The 17,921-nt window shown below is 58.6% G+C and overlaps 1 long non-coding RNA gene across 1 annotated transcript; it reads right to left on the bottom strand.

Moving 5' to 3' along the window:
• Positions 1-1,861: 1,861 nt before the first annotated feature.
• On the bottom strand, positions 1,862-7,053 carry LOC309639677. Its single transcript, XR_014251804.1, has 3 exons — positions 6,064-7,053; positions 4,766-4,880; positions 1,862-1,992 (listed from the first exon to the last, which is right to left on the bottom strand). It is a non-coding gene; the product is annotated as an uncharacterized lncRNA (long non-coding RNA).
• Between the last annotated feature and the right edge of the window lie 10,868 nt (positions 7,054-17,921).

Genomic DNA, 17,921 nt, shown 5'->3' with positions numbered 1-17,921 from the left:
GAGAGCAGACAGGCGAATCGCAAACACGGCCCCTGCCTGCCTGCAGCTCTGTGGTTACCAAAGTGGGTCCTGGGCACCCATCCGTGAGTGACGGGGTCCCTGAGGAAGCCCTGCAGCACGTGCCCCTCTGCCCCCAGAGTCTGAGGACCCCGGGGCAAAGCGACCTCTTCCCTGCTGTGTAACTCCCATCGCACGGTCGGTGGGCAGCCTTGGGCGCGGCTTCAGCGGCAGGAACCTTGCCTCTGGGCTTTCTTGGCATCAGGGGGCTGGGGGCAGGGGGCTGCGGAGGCCAGAGCAGCTCTCCCCGCCCTCCCCCACCTCCCTCTGTCCCCGCTTCCGGCCCCCACGAGGTCCCTCTGGGTCTGACCCCCGAGGAGACCGGTTCCCTCTGCTCCGTTCCAAACCATCAGCCTGCGTGTCCTCGAAAGCCGCTCAGGAGACCACCGAGACTACACCCCCCAGGTGGGGAGGGACCCCCGGGCTGGCAGCTCTGTGAGGCCAGGAGAGCAGCCCCCCAGCCCGGGGCAGGAGACCCGGGAGACCCGGGGCAGGTGGAGGGCCCGTGACAGTGCGGAGTCCCTCCCGAGGGGAGATTGGGAAGACTTAGCAATAGGCGCTCAGAAAAATCAAGACAACTGGAGAGTCCTAAAAGCTGCACAAGGGAGGATGTAGTTCCCGTACAGCTGGCAGGGGAGGCGCCAAGTCTGCAAACACAGACGAGCCGGGGGGCGAACGCGGCGGTTTGACGGTGTTGCTCGAAGTCCACGTTCAAGCCTCTGGTTCCAGACTTCGCAGCCGTCCTGCGGGCCACGCACCCAGCAGGGAGCCAACATCCTCTCACAGGATACCGTCCGCCACACCGCACAGCAGCTGGACAACAGCGAGAAGTGTGGTGGGCTGTGCAGGGGTCAGGGAGCCGAGCCCCCCCAGCCCGACAGGAAGCCCCTCGGGAAGCCCGAGCCCATGACCGCCATCCAGAAACGCGGGCAAAACGCTAGGTGGGCGTTGCTCCTCAGGGTGCAGACGGTGGGCCGGGGGGCTGCACGACCTAGTGCACTTTCTCTTATGACTTTGATAAAAATGGTAGTAATTTAGTAATTTGACAGTAATTTGTAAATTACTTTGATAGTAATGCAAGAAATGAAACCCACACGTCTGACCGTGTCGCTCGCCGTCTGTCACCTAAGGACCCGATGGAACCCACAGCCTCTCGGTTGGGCCGCGCCCTGCGCTGGGCGGGCGCCTTTCCTCGGCGCCCTGGGAGCCGGCTGAGCTGGCATTTCAAGTGCATGAGCCAGTGGAGGAGGCCACACCTGCAGAGCAGCGGGGCCAAGGTCAAGATCAGGATTTCAGACACGGATGGGAAAGGCAGGCTGGTGCGTTTGCGTTGGGTTTTGACGGAGGGGCGGCTGGGGAGTTTGGTCGGTCTTGTTGAGAGAGGAGTTATTTCCCAAGCGGTTCAAAATAAATAATTTCTTGTGGACTCCCTCTGTCAACAAAAGCGAGCCTCCTTTTGGGGGCAAAGTGTCAGCGGGGACATTAAGATGATGGCACCCCGGGGGACCAGGATGCGAGGGAACCCAGGGCACCGAGGCCGTGGGTGCAGACCCATCTGGAGGCCAGGGGTCAGCCTCACACTGACCTGGAGCCCCCGGGTGTGCTCAGTGCCCGGGCCTCCCGGCCACGCTGCCGCCACCCAGGGGTCAAGCGTGCTCTTTAAAAGGGTGGGCTGGGGTCCCCAAGTGGGGGACAGACGACAAGCCCGTGAGAGCCCCGTGCCCCCATGACCATCGCAATGAGACGTCACGGTGGTGTCGCGGGTGCTTGGTTTGGATCCGCGTAATGAGGAAAATCTTTGGATCAATACGGTGAGTGGGGCAGAGACCAGCGCCCTCCGCTCCGGCTGCCAGAGATTTTCTGATGACACCGCAGCTGACAGGACTCGTCTGGAATATGAATCCTCTGGCGATACGTCAGAGTAGTGTCCATAACCTGGAAAATAATTTTAAATTGACGGGTAGATGATGCAATCCCTTCTAACAGTGGAACGCAATGTAAACAAGAAGTCCCAAATCAACCAGCAATTTTTACTAGAATATCAGCAGGATTAGTAAAAGCCCCACTGTTGGCCTTAAACATTCTCGTAACAGTAAGTACTGGTTTTATGACCAGAAGACAAATGCCTACCTCGTGACGCTGTTAGTTAAATTTGGTTTTCGTTGCCTGATGAGACTTAATTTAAGGAAGTCTCATATTCCAAAATCTAAGTGAATGGAACAAAGAGGTTAGAGAATTTCATTGTTTTACTAACACTCACCCCTCTTCCCAGAGTTTCTCGTGTAGTTAGATTATAGCTAAACAAGACACTCTAGCAAAATTCTATTTCTAATCTGCTTTTCAAGGACACGGCTACCATTAAATTCAGGAATATTTTTATTTATTTTAAGCAAAAGTCGATAACCACAATTTTCATTAAACTAACATATATGTTTAATTTTGACTTTCTCTTTTGCCATTTGCAGATCAAGAAACTCTACATAATGCAATCTTGAAACAGTAAATATAACAAATAAATCCAACTTGCTTTCAGGTTTATTTTATTTGTTTTGCAGATACTTTCCCTGAAAAGCCTGCATCTGCACACCCGCTGGCCCAGACCACTGTCTTCTCGAACCCGTGCCCTCAGAGGTGGGCAGCAGAAAGCCACCTGGGCCTCGGGCCCACTGCTGTTCAAGCTTTGGTGTTGGTTTAAAGAACTACTCCTTCGTCACGTATACTTCAATTTAAAAAAAAAAATAAAAACAGAAATAAGGAACCACGCTTGCACCATAGTGTACTAAAAGTTGTTCTCTTCTGGGAACCCGTCTATATGCCTTAAATTCAGCAGAGGTGAGAGACAGAAAAGCGGCCTCTGAAGAAGACCTGAGGCTGCAGCGAGGGTCAGGGGGTTAAAGCAGCGGAGGCGGGAGCCCCTGCCTCCCCGCAGCCCGGCCCACACACGGGGCAAACAGTCTGGGCCCACGGCGGCCACTCTGCGGCCAGCCCGCAGGTGCATTTCCCGGGAGACGCCCTCGGGAGGCATCCTGCCCGCGCCTGCCTTGGGGTCTCATCGGGCAGAGCTGGTGAGTCCTGTGCAACCATATCTCCAACAAAGGGAGCAGGGTCCTGTGCGATGCCTCTGGGGGTCTGAATGGCCGGAGGGCTTGGAGCCCCTCCCCCAAGTGTTTTCTTGGGAAAGGGAGAGGCGGGGAAAGGCTTTTTCAGTCTTGGAAAGTGATGTGCACGCATTCCCAGCGCCAGCGGTCCTTTTGACAGACGCGCACACAAGTGCGGTTACGGGCCTGTGTCCTGGGCTGGGCCTGTGCGGCCGGCGCACGGGCACGGGTGGACCGGGCTGGCTCTGGGCCGGGTGGAGAGCCAGCACCAGGAGAGGAAGCACTGGGCCTCCCGGGAAAGCCTGACCTGTCAGCAGGGACTTGGGAGTCCAAGGAGGAGCCCATCGTGGGGTGGGGGGAGGTGGAGGGACTGACCCTCGGCTGGGCCTGAACGACAAGCTTCCAACAAGCGGACAGCGTGTCCGAGGGGGCCATGCTCCAGGCCGAGGACTGGTGGGCCCCCCAGAGCCGGGCGAGCTGGGGAATGACAGAGGAAACCCTGGGACTCAGCATCCACGTCTGTGAAGTGGGGGACAGTCAAATCCATCCCCCCCATCCAAGTACTAATAAGACAAGCCCTGGGGATGGGAAGACTCCAGTTTCTAGAATTCTCCAGAATCACCTGAATACAGAGGAGGAAGACATCTCCTGTGCCCCTGCCTGCATCTCTGTCAGCCTACTGGCTCCGAGGACAAGACCCCTGCCGGAGGCTGAGAGAATGAGAACCGGGTGTAAAGGACCCTCAGGGATTGGTAAGTTCAGCGCCATTATTTTACACACCAAGAAACGAGGGCATCGGTCCAGATTCTGTGCACACAGGACAGGCTGCTCCTTGTGACACACGCATTTGGGAAGCCTACCCAGCCCAGCCCTGTGGGTGTCACGCAGCGCACGTTCTCCCCTGCCATCAGTGAGCTTCCACGAGGACATGTGGCCCAAAGCTCTTCCAGGAGAGTGCCTGTCAGATCTCTCCAATACTGGGACCGGGAGACCCTCACTCTCACGGCCCAGGTGCTGTCAGAGACCCCCTCGTGATGGCAAGTAGAACCAGCCTCAGGATGAGATAGAACCGAAAGACTTAAAAAAAAAACAATTGTTTGGTGTCATCACTGAGCTGCTGGATCAAGCCATCCCTGACCTGATGCCCTGGACCTGTCAGCCGCAGGGGCCCGTAAATCTCCTTTACTATATTATTGTACAGATGAGCTTGATTTAACAGCAACCTAACCGATATAGCTGGGTATACGTTAAAAGTTAGAGTTTAGTTTCATAGAGCCTTGAAGACCCCACCTAGGCCAAGCAAAGCACTAGGTGGCATCATGTCAGGGAAGCCCTCGCACAGAGTCTTGTTAAAGATTTGCTAATTTGCAGTCGTAAGAGGATGGCTTTAACTGGGGCAGCACCGCCTTATTCTTCCGCGGGTAGAGATTACGAACTTCAGGACAATAGATCCACCACGGGAAAGCCAGTTTTATGAGACTTCTATCGAAAGCCTAACTCTTGGTATCAAAGAGAATATTTAAAATATTAAAAACAACAACATCATGCTTTTGAGAGCAAACAGCTGCAAGAGACCAACAACCTGCTTTGTAAATGTTGAGTCCACTTACTGGTAAAGGAGCTTTTAATGAAAATGTGGAACTCTGGGAGGCCTGGGGTCCCGAGGGACTTTCCTGGGTGATGGTCTGCTCTGTGCTCACACATGTCACCAGTGGAGGGCGGTTTCTGGGGAAAGAAGGAACAATAAGCTAACCAAAAACACTCATGATTGATCCAAGCTTCCTCTTTCAGAGAAAAGCTGGAAGTTTCCCCTTCCGCATTCCTGTGGAAGCCCTGGCAGGTGGGGGGGACACGAGGCTGGGTGTCTGGGCAGCAGGGGCCCCGACCGAGGCCCTGCTGCCCTTGACTCACAGGCCGGGCCCCGCTAATGAGGAACTCCAGCACGTCCCCGTCTCGGGTCCGTCATCGGCAGCAGGTTCTGAGAGACAGTGATTAAAGCCTGAGTCAGTTCATTCCTTTGTGCTGGAACTTGAAAAAGCTCATTTTTCTTCTTGGAAAAGTACAAGAAAGGCAAAGCAAAACAAAACAAAAACAAAAATCCTGTGCTTATAGGAGGATTGTGTTGCCAACACACTGAGAGATTAAAGACGATGCGGCCCTGGAAAGAGTGAGGGTCCAGCTCAGGCCTGGACAGACGGAGCGAGCGGGGCAGATAGCACAGCCTCAGACCCAGGGCGCGTGGAAGCCACTGGGCGGAGGGCAGCTTCTTCAATACACGGTACAGAGACCACTTTGCGGATGGCATCGGCCAAAACAAATCCCAGACGAGCTCGAGCTGGGAGCCTGGGGTCCTCCTCGCACGGACTCGCTCCCAGACGCTCAGCCATCGTGGGGCAAAGGGTCTGGTTCCCGATTCACCTCCAGGCTCCGTGAGAACGTGGAGGTTTGTTCCCATCAGGTGCCGAGAACGAGCCCGAGCTGCTCCTGAGGGAAAATCGTGGCCGCACATCACCAAATGCAGAGAAAACGCACGCAGGGCTGAGGCTCCGCGCCCCCCTCCCTGGCAGGGCCGCCTTCCCCGTCGGGCCCAGGGACCCCTCGCCTGGCAGGAGCCCCTTCCGGGGCGGGCATCCTGCTTGCGCTCCCGGACGGCCCCGCGTTTGCTGGCGATCGTGAGCCCGAGGCCCGCTCTGTGTGTGGTTCCCTCGGAGGGAGGCCCAGGCCCAGCGGGAAGCCGACCCCAGTCTCCCTCGAGGGGCCGCGCGCATGGCAGCCCTCCCTGGGGCAGCCTCCAGACCGGCGCCCTCCGCCCAGCATGCACATCCCCCAAGGGCCTCAGGCCCACCGCCCATTTCTCGGGTCTCGATTTTTTGTATTCATTTCATGCATTTGATTTCATCTGATCTACCTTCGACCTTTCTGGAATCAGGCCAGATTTAGATCAGTCAGCAAGATGGCCTCTTTAAAGTCTGGTCACTTCCCCCTTCCAAAAGGCCTCTTCAGGTGGACAGAGCGCCTCGCCCACAGAGGCCTGGGGGCAGGCTCTGGAGAGTTCCTGATGGTCCTTCATCTCTGTGTGTTGCTCTCGGGACATGACCGTGGCCTCTGAGATGCGTCAATTGCACAGAGGCTCGGCTGCGACAGCTGGTCCCCATTAGTGTCCACGTGGCCCCCCGGCTAAGAATAACTGCACCGCGGCCCTGGCCACGGCCATCAGGAAGTCACCGCAGGTTCCCACCCACTTTTGGAATCTGCATTTGGGAGAAGCCTGTGTTTAAAGGCCCCTAACAGACAGCTGGCAGCGCGGACACGCCCACCCCCGGCCCAGGGCCGGCCTGACGTGAAGCCAGCTTGACAGGCTGGGTCCAGCACTGGCCATGCAGAGTGGCTCTGCCCCTCCAGTGCAGTGACCAGTCAGTGAAGACACTAGTTTCTAACACGCAGATACGCAGGGGTCAGGCTTCCACTGGAATTTGAAACCGGAGTTTCAGCCCCCTCTCTTCCGCTGGAAATGCAGCATCCGGGGCTGCAGAGCCAGGCTGGGGTTCAGGTGAGGTCAGACGCCCCGGACCTCGGAGGACGATAGCCTCGCGGTGAGAGGAGAGGCCCAAGCAGGAAACCGTCCGGGGAAAGCGGTGGAGTCAGGCCCGGCCGGAGGAGCCCAGACGGGAGAAAGCGGGCCGGCTGGCCGGGGTGGCGGGCGAGACCCCCGGGCTGCGGTGGAAAGCCTCTCCGAGGCCTCTGAGCTGGGACTCGGTGTTCACACCAGAGCCTCAAGGACGGTGGTGACAGGCCCTGGGCCTTGAGGACAGCCCCTGGGACGGACAGACAGCCGCTCCCACACCTCGCTTCCTGGGACCCGCGGAGGAGAGTCAGGGTGGCCGGGGCCTCGGGAAACGAACCCCTCGCCGGCCTGGGTCTCGTGTCCCACTTATGAAGCCTAGATTTCAAGACCGACTGCCCAAGTGCTCCGGAGGAGAGGGGCGGGAGGAGGCGGGGGAGTCGGAATTCAGGCAGACCCGAATGGCCTCCCTCCTGCTGCACCTCCCTGACCCCAGACCCGAGCTTGTTTGTGGGCGAACGACCGGCAGGGGGGCACCGTCCAGTGGGAAGTGACGGCGGGCAGTTACCAGGGTCCTTGCCACGCTCGCGGCGCCCCGACGGGAACAGAACGCACAGCCTTGCCTCACATTCCCCTAAAGCCCAGCCAAAGACGCGGCCGTGTGCACTGGCTCCCCTGGAGCCCCTCCTCCAGTCGAGGGCTGCCCAGGCGCCGGGAGCTCTGCCTCAGGCCGTAGGAAAGGAATCCTCAGGCCCACAAGGCCCCAGGAGGGCAAGAAGGAAGTTTTGGGGCAGAATGGAATGATACGGGAAATCTACTGAAACATAACGTAGGTTGGGGTGAACGTTGTTTTGTTGTCATTGAATCTCTGGTTCGAGGTAAAGAATTGAAAATGGTGCCTTTAGAAGGAACCCGGCCTGGAGAAGATGCAGAGTGAAAACACGTCTACTTTTGTTCTTTCCTGAAATTCAGTTTGTCTCTGCTGAAATTCAGTACAGAGATACTGTAAAACAAAAGGGCCCAGAGGAAACAGACTGGGAAGTGGGTGGATTTGTGGCGGTGGCCTTCGAGACAGCCACGCTGCCTGGTGGGTCCCCGAGGCTGGGCGTGTCCCCAGGGGTCCCTGAGCACCGCGGGTCCCCGAGGCTGGGCTCCAAGTCTCCAGACAGGCCCCGGCCGGGACCAGAGCACCTTCTCCGGGAGTCCCACCAGCCTGAAGGAGCCCTAAAATTACCGACTTGGGGTGCCCCAACCAGATGTCCCAAAAGGAAGCCCACAGCAGGCAGACCCCACTATCACGCCTCCTGGTTCCTCCCTCTCAAAGAGAATCAGACAAACATCAGAGCAAACGTGCTAACATGAAAAAGGTAAACCTCCTGCAAAAGCTTATGCACGTAAGTAGACACCGTGCAGGGAGAAAACCTTGATATCGTTCCCCTCAGAAAGGTGTCCCAGGCAGGAAATGTCATCAAGACACAGTGTTTACAACAGCAAACACAAGGAGCCTAGAGATCAGAAACATGGTGACGAATGTTAAGAAACTCTACCAGGAGTACAGCTAAAAGACGACGAGATCAAAAACAGGAAAGAAAGGCTCAGAGAGCCCCAAGACCAGGAGCCCCAGAAAGGAGAGCAGTTAGGGTGCACAGGAAGAAGTCGACCAACAATCGAGAACAAGTTCCCAGAACTGAAGGCGTGAGTTTCCAGGCAGAGACCTCGAGCGTCCCGCGCAGAGACCCCCCCCACCCCGGCCAACCAGCGCTCGGGCAGAAGGAATGGAGCCCAGGGGGCCAGGAGGGCGCAGAGGGTGGGTCTCGGGCTCCAGAGCAACCCTGGGGGCTGGAAGTCAACACAGCGCCTCGGGGTGGCGCCTCGGAAGAGTCCGGCGATCCGCGACGATTCTCAGGGGGTGGAAGCTGGGGGAGAGCCATCAGCTGGCTCCAGGCTGTGTCCACTGCCCAGTGTCCAGTGGGGACCGTGCCTGTGGTGGGGACAGGGCTGAACAGACGTGCCGACGATTAGCACCCAGAAGGCAGCGAGGGCAGCTAGTGCCTCAGAGTGGGGGGAGGCGGCTGCAGGTAGCGCGGAGATCGGGGGGCGGGTGCCCCCGGAAAGGTGAGGGGCAGGCAGGGGTGCAGAGATGCTGCTTGAGAACACACTTAATAAAATTAAAATAAACTCCGACCTGAAGGGGGGCCAGCCTCTGACAGAGAAAGAGTTTTCCCTTGAACGTCGCGGAGCACGGAAGGCCGTGTAACTCAATAACTGTGCCCTATCTTTATTATCATTACTGTTACCATTAGGGAGCTTTCGCTTGAAATTAGTATATTCATAATTAATACTGAATTGTCTTTTTGTGTGTCTCCCAGGGACGAGAAGATGCTGGTGGGGATGTGGAAAGTTCATCAGTTACTTCAAGCCTAATCAGCCTTCCAGATCTCGGTCCAGGAAAACACCATCGATCTGCGCGTGTTTCTCGTGTCTCGGGAGCCCCCGGGACCGTCGGGTGTACGTTGAAGGGCACGCAGACTGCCCACTGTTGGCGTGGGTCTGTGGGCAGGGCGACTCTGGGTCCCACGTCAGACGCACAACAGAGAGGCGTTAACACCTGTGTGCAGCCCAGCACGCCCCGGGGGCGCGCCCCATGACCCGTCTCGGGTGGCCCCGGGGTCCCGCTGCAGCCCCCGCAGTGAGCCATAGGGCACTCCCTGATCCCGTGCCTCGGTTTCCCTTTGTCTTTGTGAGGGCAAGCGTTTAAGCGGACGGGAAATAAAGTGCCCCGGGAATAGGAGGGGTGTGGTCTGTAAGCCCACCATCACGAGGCAAAGCCTGTGACCCCCCGGGCTCCTGACACGCCGTCTGGGAATCGCACAGCTACTACACCTGTGTGTGTGTGCGTGCAGGGTGTTCCTGAGCGCGTGTGCATGCATGTACATGTGTGTGCCCGTGTGAGTGGGTGTACATGCATGCACGTGTGCGCATGTGTGTCAAGTCACAGTGACGCACAGACAGCGAGAGTGAAAGCTGACCCGTCTGGGCCACTGGTCCGAGGCGCTAGTGTGGTCCCATCTGTGCGGCTGTCACTTTGGGGCTGGGACCAAGACGGAACTGCCGGGCTGGGCAGGACCTGGAAGGTAGGACGCAGGGCTTTGAGCAGAAGTTCAGCTCCTCCAGCGGGCCCTCCTCAGCACTTCCGTTCTTCGTTAATTCATCCCAGGAAGGAGTTACTGAAGGTGCATTTTTCCTAGAAATGCCTGACTTATTGGAGGGAAAAAGGATGGAGGAGGAGAATCCAGAATCTACCGGCCGTGACCACGGCGCCAGGAGGGAAGGGCAGAGGAGGCCTCGGCCTTCACGCCCAGCTCACATCCCCTCAATCAGCTTCCGCAACCCAGCAAGCACCATGTGAATCCTCGTGGATTTCACGGGAGTATCTGTTGAAGCATCTATGGCCTGTAATTACCCCTTTGGGGGACTGTGAACTCAGCTTTGAAGCAGTGCCTCAGATAAGAAGACTGAGAGCACACGGAACCCTACTGACTCGGTGGCGATGAGGGTGCCTGCCTGGAAGGACGCGCGCTCGAGCTGGGAGGGGGCTCGGCTGGGAGAGGCCAGAGGTCACGGCCGGCCAAGCCGGCGAGGTGGGGGGCCCTCGGGCCGTGTCCTCACGCTGTCCTTGCTGTGAGAGGCTGGAACCGCACACAGATCTACCCACTCATCAGCACATCTGGGCCTCCAGAAGTCACATCTCCTCTCAGGCCAATGGAGGGCCGCAGAGTGAGTGCCTGGGAGCCCAGGCCCGGCCAGGACAACCTGGCGCTCCTCCTGCCGGTCACCCCGCGGTCGGGGCCCAGCTGTCCCGTGGCTCCTTCTCTCCAAGGACGCCTAGGGGAACCCCCGGTGGTGACTTTTCATGTGAGAGAACATTGAGTTAAGGTCATTTAGGGAGAAAAAGAAAGAAGAAGTAAAAGCTGTTTTGAATGTCCATGTCCTTAAACACTGAACACAAAATTAAGAAATAAAAGCTGAGCACTACAGACTGTCCCAGGCTTGAGAACGAGGTCACATCAGCGACAAACCACAGGCCTCCCCGAGACTTCCCATCTGGTGGCCCAGTGGTTACCGGGGTCTGAGGGGTCCCGGGTGCTGGCGGGAGACTTGGGTGTGACCGAGGGGTGGTGGCGGGCTGGGGTGGGCCCAGGCGGCCAGGCGAGGTGAGGCCAGGCCCCTGAGCCTCTCAGGAAACCTTCGTGGTGGCCGGCCGAACATTCCAGCCTGAGCGGTGACCCCAAGAGCTCAGCTGAACAAGAAGCCGCTTCCGAGGAGTCCCCAAGGCCGAGTGCACAGACAGGGGGGTCGGGAGACATCCTCACGTCCAACCAAAGTGCTCACTTAAGTCTTCGTTAAAATACCCATTTTTTTCTCAGAAAAAGAAGGCATACTCATTATGGAGTTTGGGAAAGTATACAAAAATAAAAGCAACTGGAGGTCACCCAGAGCATCACTTCCCAGATGCAGCAAGGTTAACGCTCCTGCGTGTTCCCCCAGCCGTGTGTGTGCCTGTGACCGTGTGCGTGTGTGTGCGTGTGCATGCATGCGTGTGAGCGGCGTGTGTGTGCCTGTACAGGCCAGGACTACCACTCAGTGCGGCCTGGGCCAAACTCCAGCCCCGAACAGCAAGGGGGGCGTCTGTCCCCGGTCCGGAGCCCTGGTCCCCAGATCCCCCGTGAGAGGGGCCATACCCTCGAGGCCGGGCCCTTGATCTCCGAGCACCTGCACCGTTTTCCCACGGCAGGACCGTCCTTTGAAAATGTGGTTGCTGTGAGATTACACATGATGCTGCAGAGAACACCTCACGTGCGTCAACGCGAGGGCCATCTAATCTCCCCTGGGAATTACTCAAGGACGTGGAATTACTGACCTGAGCACGCAAACGTTTCGGGGCTCGTGGCACATGGCGCCCAGCGGAGGGACTAGCAGGGCTGCGACCTCTCATGGCTGGGGTCAGAGGTCACCATGGCTTTAATTTGCTGCCCTGTAAACACCTCGGGCTCCGTGGGTGTCCAGCTTCTCAACACCCAGCCCCCCTCCGAGTCCTAAACGGCCCCCAGAACCACTGGGTTGGCTTGCCGTGCGGCCCAATGTTCCAGGACACAGGAAGCGACACTAGGACAGCCGGCATGTTGACCTTTGACCCGGGGCCGTCCCAGGGCCCTGGGACTGCAGCAGGGGGTGAGGTGAGAAGGAGGATTGGCCCCCGGGCATTTTTCCAGGCGGCATCATCTCCCGCCCTCAGCACCTCCCACCCGTTGTCCTCACGGGGGCCGCGCCCCGCCCCGCCGCGTGGGCCCCTCCTGCACGGCCCTCCACCGCTGCTCCAAAGGCACCAGATGTGCTGGGAAGTCCCTCTCGCCCAGGACGCCCATGTGCCTTCCCCACCTCCCGCTGACCTTTGCCCTGTCTGTCCTACTTAAATCTGCCCCCTGCCCCCAGCGCTCCCTCCCCTGGTTCCTTTTCTCGGTGGCTTGTTTCCCACCTGACAAGCCCCTGCTTTGCTCCCTGCCTGTCTCCTGAACTGAGGTCCGCATTGCGTCCCCCGGTGTGAACACAGCCCCAGACATTGCCTGGCACACAGTGGGCCTGGATAGCTCACCCAGGCCGCCGGGCGCTGCCCTGCCGGGGGCAGACGGGCCGGCCCCGCTCACCGCTTACAGACCCTTCAAGGGCCCGGGATTGGGGATGCGCCCACTCGGTGGTCTCGCAGCTGGGCCTGTCCTGCCGAGAAAGGCAGGCCGTCGTCCCTTCCTGGACACCACCCCACTCCGACCCCTTGACTACACATCCCCAGATACACCCAGCCGGCGGGGGACAGCGGGCAGCCGGCAGAGGCCTCGGTGGCTGGAACAGAAGCTCTGCTGTCCTTCCAGGTCCCCAGAGTCAGCATCGACGTCCGGCTCGTGTTCTGTCCCACGTGTGTGGGCCACGCAGCCAATGCAGCCCCTCCTCGGCCCCAAAGCCAGCAGAGCAGTAACGTGGGGCCTGGGGGCACGAGAAGGCGCACAGGGAAAACGGGAAGTGGGGTGGTCGGCAAAATCCCTCTGTGAGCAGCTCGCGTCACGGGCCCTCAGGGTAAGCACTCAGGTCTGAGACCCAGGGCCCCTCGAGACCCTGAGCCCCAAGGGGACAGCCGTGCTTCGGGCCCCCTGCCGCCCAAGCTCAAGGCTGAAACTCGTGTCTGAGTCCAGGGACACAGAATTGCCGCCTTGAATCAGTTTTTGTTAATGTTGAATTTTAACTGTACTTGTCGTTTTATGCTTGTATCTTGGCGTTATGAGCTTTTAATACTTTTGGGGTGAAAAACCTTAAAGGCAAAACAGAAAAGTGGACGGTGAGAGGGTCTCGTGCTGTGGCCGACCTCTCGAGGGGCCCCCGTGTCCAGCAGGCCTTGTTCCTGCCCGGCGACGGCGTGTGAGTCACCTCCCAGGACCCCAGGTCTGCGGGCATGAGAACTTCCCTCGTCCTGTGGCACAGTCAGCGCTCGGACGGTGGTTTGTGCTGTGCGTTGTCTGCCAGGCTTCACAATATTTTCCTGCTTCTGACGCATGAGAGCAGGTTTCCACGGGATGGGGGACTAAAGAAACTAAGGCAAGTTACATTCAATGTTAGTTTATACTTGTATTTTTAAATAAATTTTTTATTAGCGTGATGGGGTCCAAAGAGCTTGTAGGAATGTTCTAGGAATTTGAAACATCTAGGAAATATCAGAAAAATAAACGATCCAAAACAAAAAAGCAGAAGTATAAGTAAAATAAATTAAATACGAATTCTGACACTAAAAAAAATCCCAAAATCTAAATGAAGACATGAATATGGGACAAATATGAATGTGGGGTATCTTATAAAGGGCTGGACCACATCCTGCTTCTGCGGCAGGTTTGCCGCCGGCCAGGGGGTGGGGGGTGGCCTCCTCAGGGACACCACGATGTCAATAGATGTGGAACGACTTCTACTTAGGGCAAAACTCTCAGGTACAAGGCTCAGGCCATCTCGCAGCAAAATTCTACGTTCAGGGAAAGTAATTTATGTGCTACATTTCAATATCTATAACACGTGACACAGTCTTCATGAAGGAAAGTGTTACACTCTTTAGGCTGCATTTCTAAACACCTCCCCTCTGTCTGTCTTTCCGGGTGGCTCTTCTGCCTGAGGGACGTTCCTCATCCTTCAGTCGCTTGCTCTATCATGTAGCCGCTCATCAACCAGCGTCCCCGAGCCCCTGCTGTGCAGGGGTCATCCATGTGGCCTTGACGTGAAAACTAACCAGAAGGTCACCCATCCTCCACCCGCATGGCGGTTCAGAAGGCGCCCTGACCACAGACACGGGCGTCGACGTGAAGTGACCCCAGGAGGGTGACCCCAGGAGAGTGACCCCAGGAAGGTGACCCAGGAGGGTGACCCCAGAAGGACGACCCCGGAGGTTGATCCCAGGAGGGTGACCCAGGAGGAGTGACCCCAGGAGAGTGACCCCAGGAGGGTGACCCCAGGAGGGGTGGCCCCAGGAGAGTGACCCCAGGAGAGTGACCCCAGAAGGACGACCCCGGAGGTTGATCCCAGGAGGGTGACCCCAGGAGAAGTGACCCCAGGAGAGTGACCCCAGGAGGGTGACCCCAGGAGAGTGACCCCAGGAGAGTGACCCCAGGAGGGGTGACCCCAGGAGGGTGACCCAGGAGGATTGACCCCAGGCGGAGTCACCCCAGGAGGGTGACCCCGGAGGACTCACAGCGAGGGCCTGGGACCATCGAGCTCCACGTGGGAGGCGAGTGTCCCTCAGGGCCCAGCGCCCGAGGTGAGAGGGGGCAGAGAGCCAGTCAGATGGCGCGGCTCTGCGGAGGGCGCTGAGGAGAGCGACAGCAGGGCACTGGGGGCCGTCGGTGCGTCCCAGCCACAGCCATGCAGGGCCACCGCCTCCTCCGGCCACAGCTGCAGGGCAGGCAGATGCGGGCCGGAACACAAGGTGCAGGGGCCGTCGAGGTCCAGCCCTCTGACCCCGCAGGCCCTGGCACTGAGCACCGGCCGGCGTGGACCGCGGGGAGGCCTGAGCAGGCACGCGGGGCAGGGGTCTCCGGAGCCAGAAGGCGGCACCCACGCCCTTCAGACGGGGACCCTGCCCCCATTTTACCCGAGCACGTGGTGTCAGGCTCACACTGCTCCAGGCCCGAAACCCGCCCCAGACGTGCCCACAGCAGCGACCTCGCCCCTGAGCCTGGGCCCCGCGGGCCACAGGCAGCTCTGACTTGCCCCCGTTGCCTCAGTGAGGCGGAGGGGTGGGGGTTGGCTCTTGGAAGACTTGGGGGAGGGCTGGGCCCCTGGCCCCTGACGGGCACCGTGGGAGGAACAGTGGCCCAGCCCCGCGCGGGTGGGCCTCGGGCTGCCTGTGGCCTCTAGCAGGAACGGCCCCTCTAGTCGCTGTGATGGGGCAGAGGCCAGGGAGGGGCTCAGAGAGAGGCCCCCCGAGAAAACAGCAGGGCCCCCAGGCTCCCATCCACATCAACATCACAGCCCAGGGTCTGGAGAGGAGCTCGATGGAAAGCTCAGCTTCCGAGCTGGTCAACGGGTTTCTGAGCTGCCAGTGCCTCTGAAGTCTCTGAAATTGGGCAGATTCCAGGTTTTTCTCACGAAGTTCCACAGTTGCCTCTCCAAGGCCTTCTGCTGGTAGCCCTGAGGCCCTGCTTCTCTCCGGGCCAGAATCAGAAAAGAAGGTGCCTGGAAGGGGCGCGTCCACCTGGCGTTGTCACCAACCTTGTGAAAAATGTTATCGGTTTTAAATGTCTCTGTTTTAAAGTGAGAAATTTCTGTTCAGCTCTGATCTCCCCTGCCAGGCATCTGGGCCGAGGCACACTTTGCCAACGTTTGGAAACTGTAAATAAGAAACTCCGATCTAAAAAGTTTTTATAGACTTAAATGTTTCAGCGAAAACATTTCCTGAGAAGTAACATTTCTTGAGAAGTTTCTGTAAGAAAAGAGCATTTATTTTGCTTCCGTGTAAGCTGGCGGGTTGCCCTGCTCTTCGAATTGTTCTAGCTGTGCTTTCTGTCCTCAAACCAGCGACTTGGGCTAAGAGACGCTTCCGATGGCGTGGGAACGCTCTGAGGACACCTCCCTCAACTGCAGCACGTGTCGGTGAGGCGCGGCGGCCCTTTGTTCGGGGGAGGCCCCGAGCCTGAGTCGGCAGGAGGACAGGGGCCCACGAGCAGGCTCCTGGCAGCTGGAGACTTTCCCACTGGGAGTCTGAGTGGGAGGAAAAGGCCTTGGACCATTAGGGCAGGTTTTATGGGACTTGAGAAAAAGAATGACATCCACTTAAAACATATCACAGATTCCTATCACGGGATGGATGGAACGTGGCCGGCCATACTACACGGAGTGAAAAGGGCTGGGAGAGGGCACAGAGGACGTGGCCCCCACGCACGTCCAGCGAGCGCTCTGTGGGGCATGCAGCTTCTCCCAGGGGACCCTGCGGGTCGACACCCTGATGGGGCCTCTGTCCCCTCTGTGCCTGAAACACCAGCTCCGAGTGCTGGTCCTAGCGTCTCGCTGTGATGCTGGAATTCCTCCTTCCCGTCTGAAGGAGAGAATCAAAACAAAGCCCCCACGTTTCGTGTCTTTGCCTCCGGAGGAGCGGGGCCTTCAGAGGAGCCCTGCGCCCCACGAGCCCTGCAGACGAGGTCCTCACCGCAGAGCGACCTCGGCGGAGCGCCCAACGCCGCGCCGGTGTGTGCAAGTCCTTCCTGTAATGGCGAGCTCCTTCCCTGGGTTTAAAACTGTGGCGAGCTACGCGTACAATCTTCCATCTTGAGCATTTTAAGCGCACAGCCCAGTGGCATTTTAAGCACATTCACGCTGTTGTGCGGCCACCACCATCCACCCCCATAACTCTTCATCTCGCAGAACTGAAGCTCGGTCCCCGTGCCACACCAACTCCCCTCCCCCCCCCACTTTCTATGAATTTGACGACTCTGAGCCCCTCTTACGAGTGGATGGGACGGTGCGCGCCGTGTTGTGACAGGCTCGTCTCACCGAGCAGGCTCACCCGGGCTGCGGCCTGAGTCAGAGGCGCCTTCCTCTTCACGGATGTCATATTCCCCCGCGTCCGTCACCACATTTCCTTGTCCGTCCGTCCGTCAGCAGACAGACACCTCTGCGGGCTGAGAATAGTGGCACCGTGGACACAAAGCTCTCACTTCTTTCGCGGACACACCTAGCCGCCGTTGTATTTTAATGTGTGACTTCGTCTTTCTCTGAGCTACTTTTACACAGGTTTGTAAAACTTAACTCGTCCAATTGAGATGTACCTGTAATTACTGATTTTGACATTGATAACCAATGTCATCTCCAGATAAGTTTTCTGCTAATAAAAATCTGTGATGCGAAGGAGAGAGAGAGGGAGAGAGAGAGGGAGACAGAGATGGAGACGGGACAGGGACAGGGAGAGGCGGCTTTGGAAGCCTCGGCAGCGCCCAGCCCGGCCCCGCCCGCCAGTCACGCAGGGCCTGCTCGTGAGCCTCGGGGCCGCCCGACCGGGCCGCCAGGATTTTCACCAGCGACGACCAACGGCGACTATTAGACCCCCATCTAGGCTTCAGCGGGCGTCACCCAGGGAGCCTCCAAAGGCTGCGCGGCCTGACTCGACGCCGTCTGCCATCCTCGCCCCGCGCCCCTGCCCTGCGGCCTCCTCGGCCCCGCCCCCTTGGGTCTCGACGCTTTACCCACTTGTCGTCGATGTGACAGGCATCAGCGAGGCCTCCAAGCCTCTGGCCCGCAGACCCCCTGCCCTCCCCGGCTCGCACCCTATTACAAGACGGGCGGCGCGTGCGTTCTCTGCAACCAGGGCACCCACGGGGGCGGTGATGGGGCACGGGTAGCAGTCACACCGGGCAGGGGGCACGGCCCGCGAGGTCCGTGCACGTGGCACGGGCTCCCACCTCCCAGCTCCGCTCGGGACGCGTCACCTTCTTGCCCCCGGCCCTCCGCGCCTCCAGCTCCTCTGGGGACCCGCACCTAACTCCCCGGCACGAGGACAGCGCTTCTCTCCGAAGCCCGGTCCTTTCTTCCCTTGTTGACCACGCTGGACGTTGCCATTTTCACGTGGAGGTTACTGACTACAGAGATAGAGGTCCCTCTTGCACACACCCTTCTGAAGGTAA

Source organism: Balaenoptera physalus, assembly GCF_965194825.1.
Source record: "Balaenoptera physalus genome assembly, chromosome: 12".
Taxonomy (NCBI): domain Eukaryota; kingdom Metazoa; phylum Chordata; class Mammalia; order Artiodactyla; family Balaenopteridae; genus Balaenoptera; species Balaenoptera physalus.
Note: the sequence above shows the minus strand (reverse complement) of the source record. Positions and strands in the feature narration are given on the sequence as shown.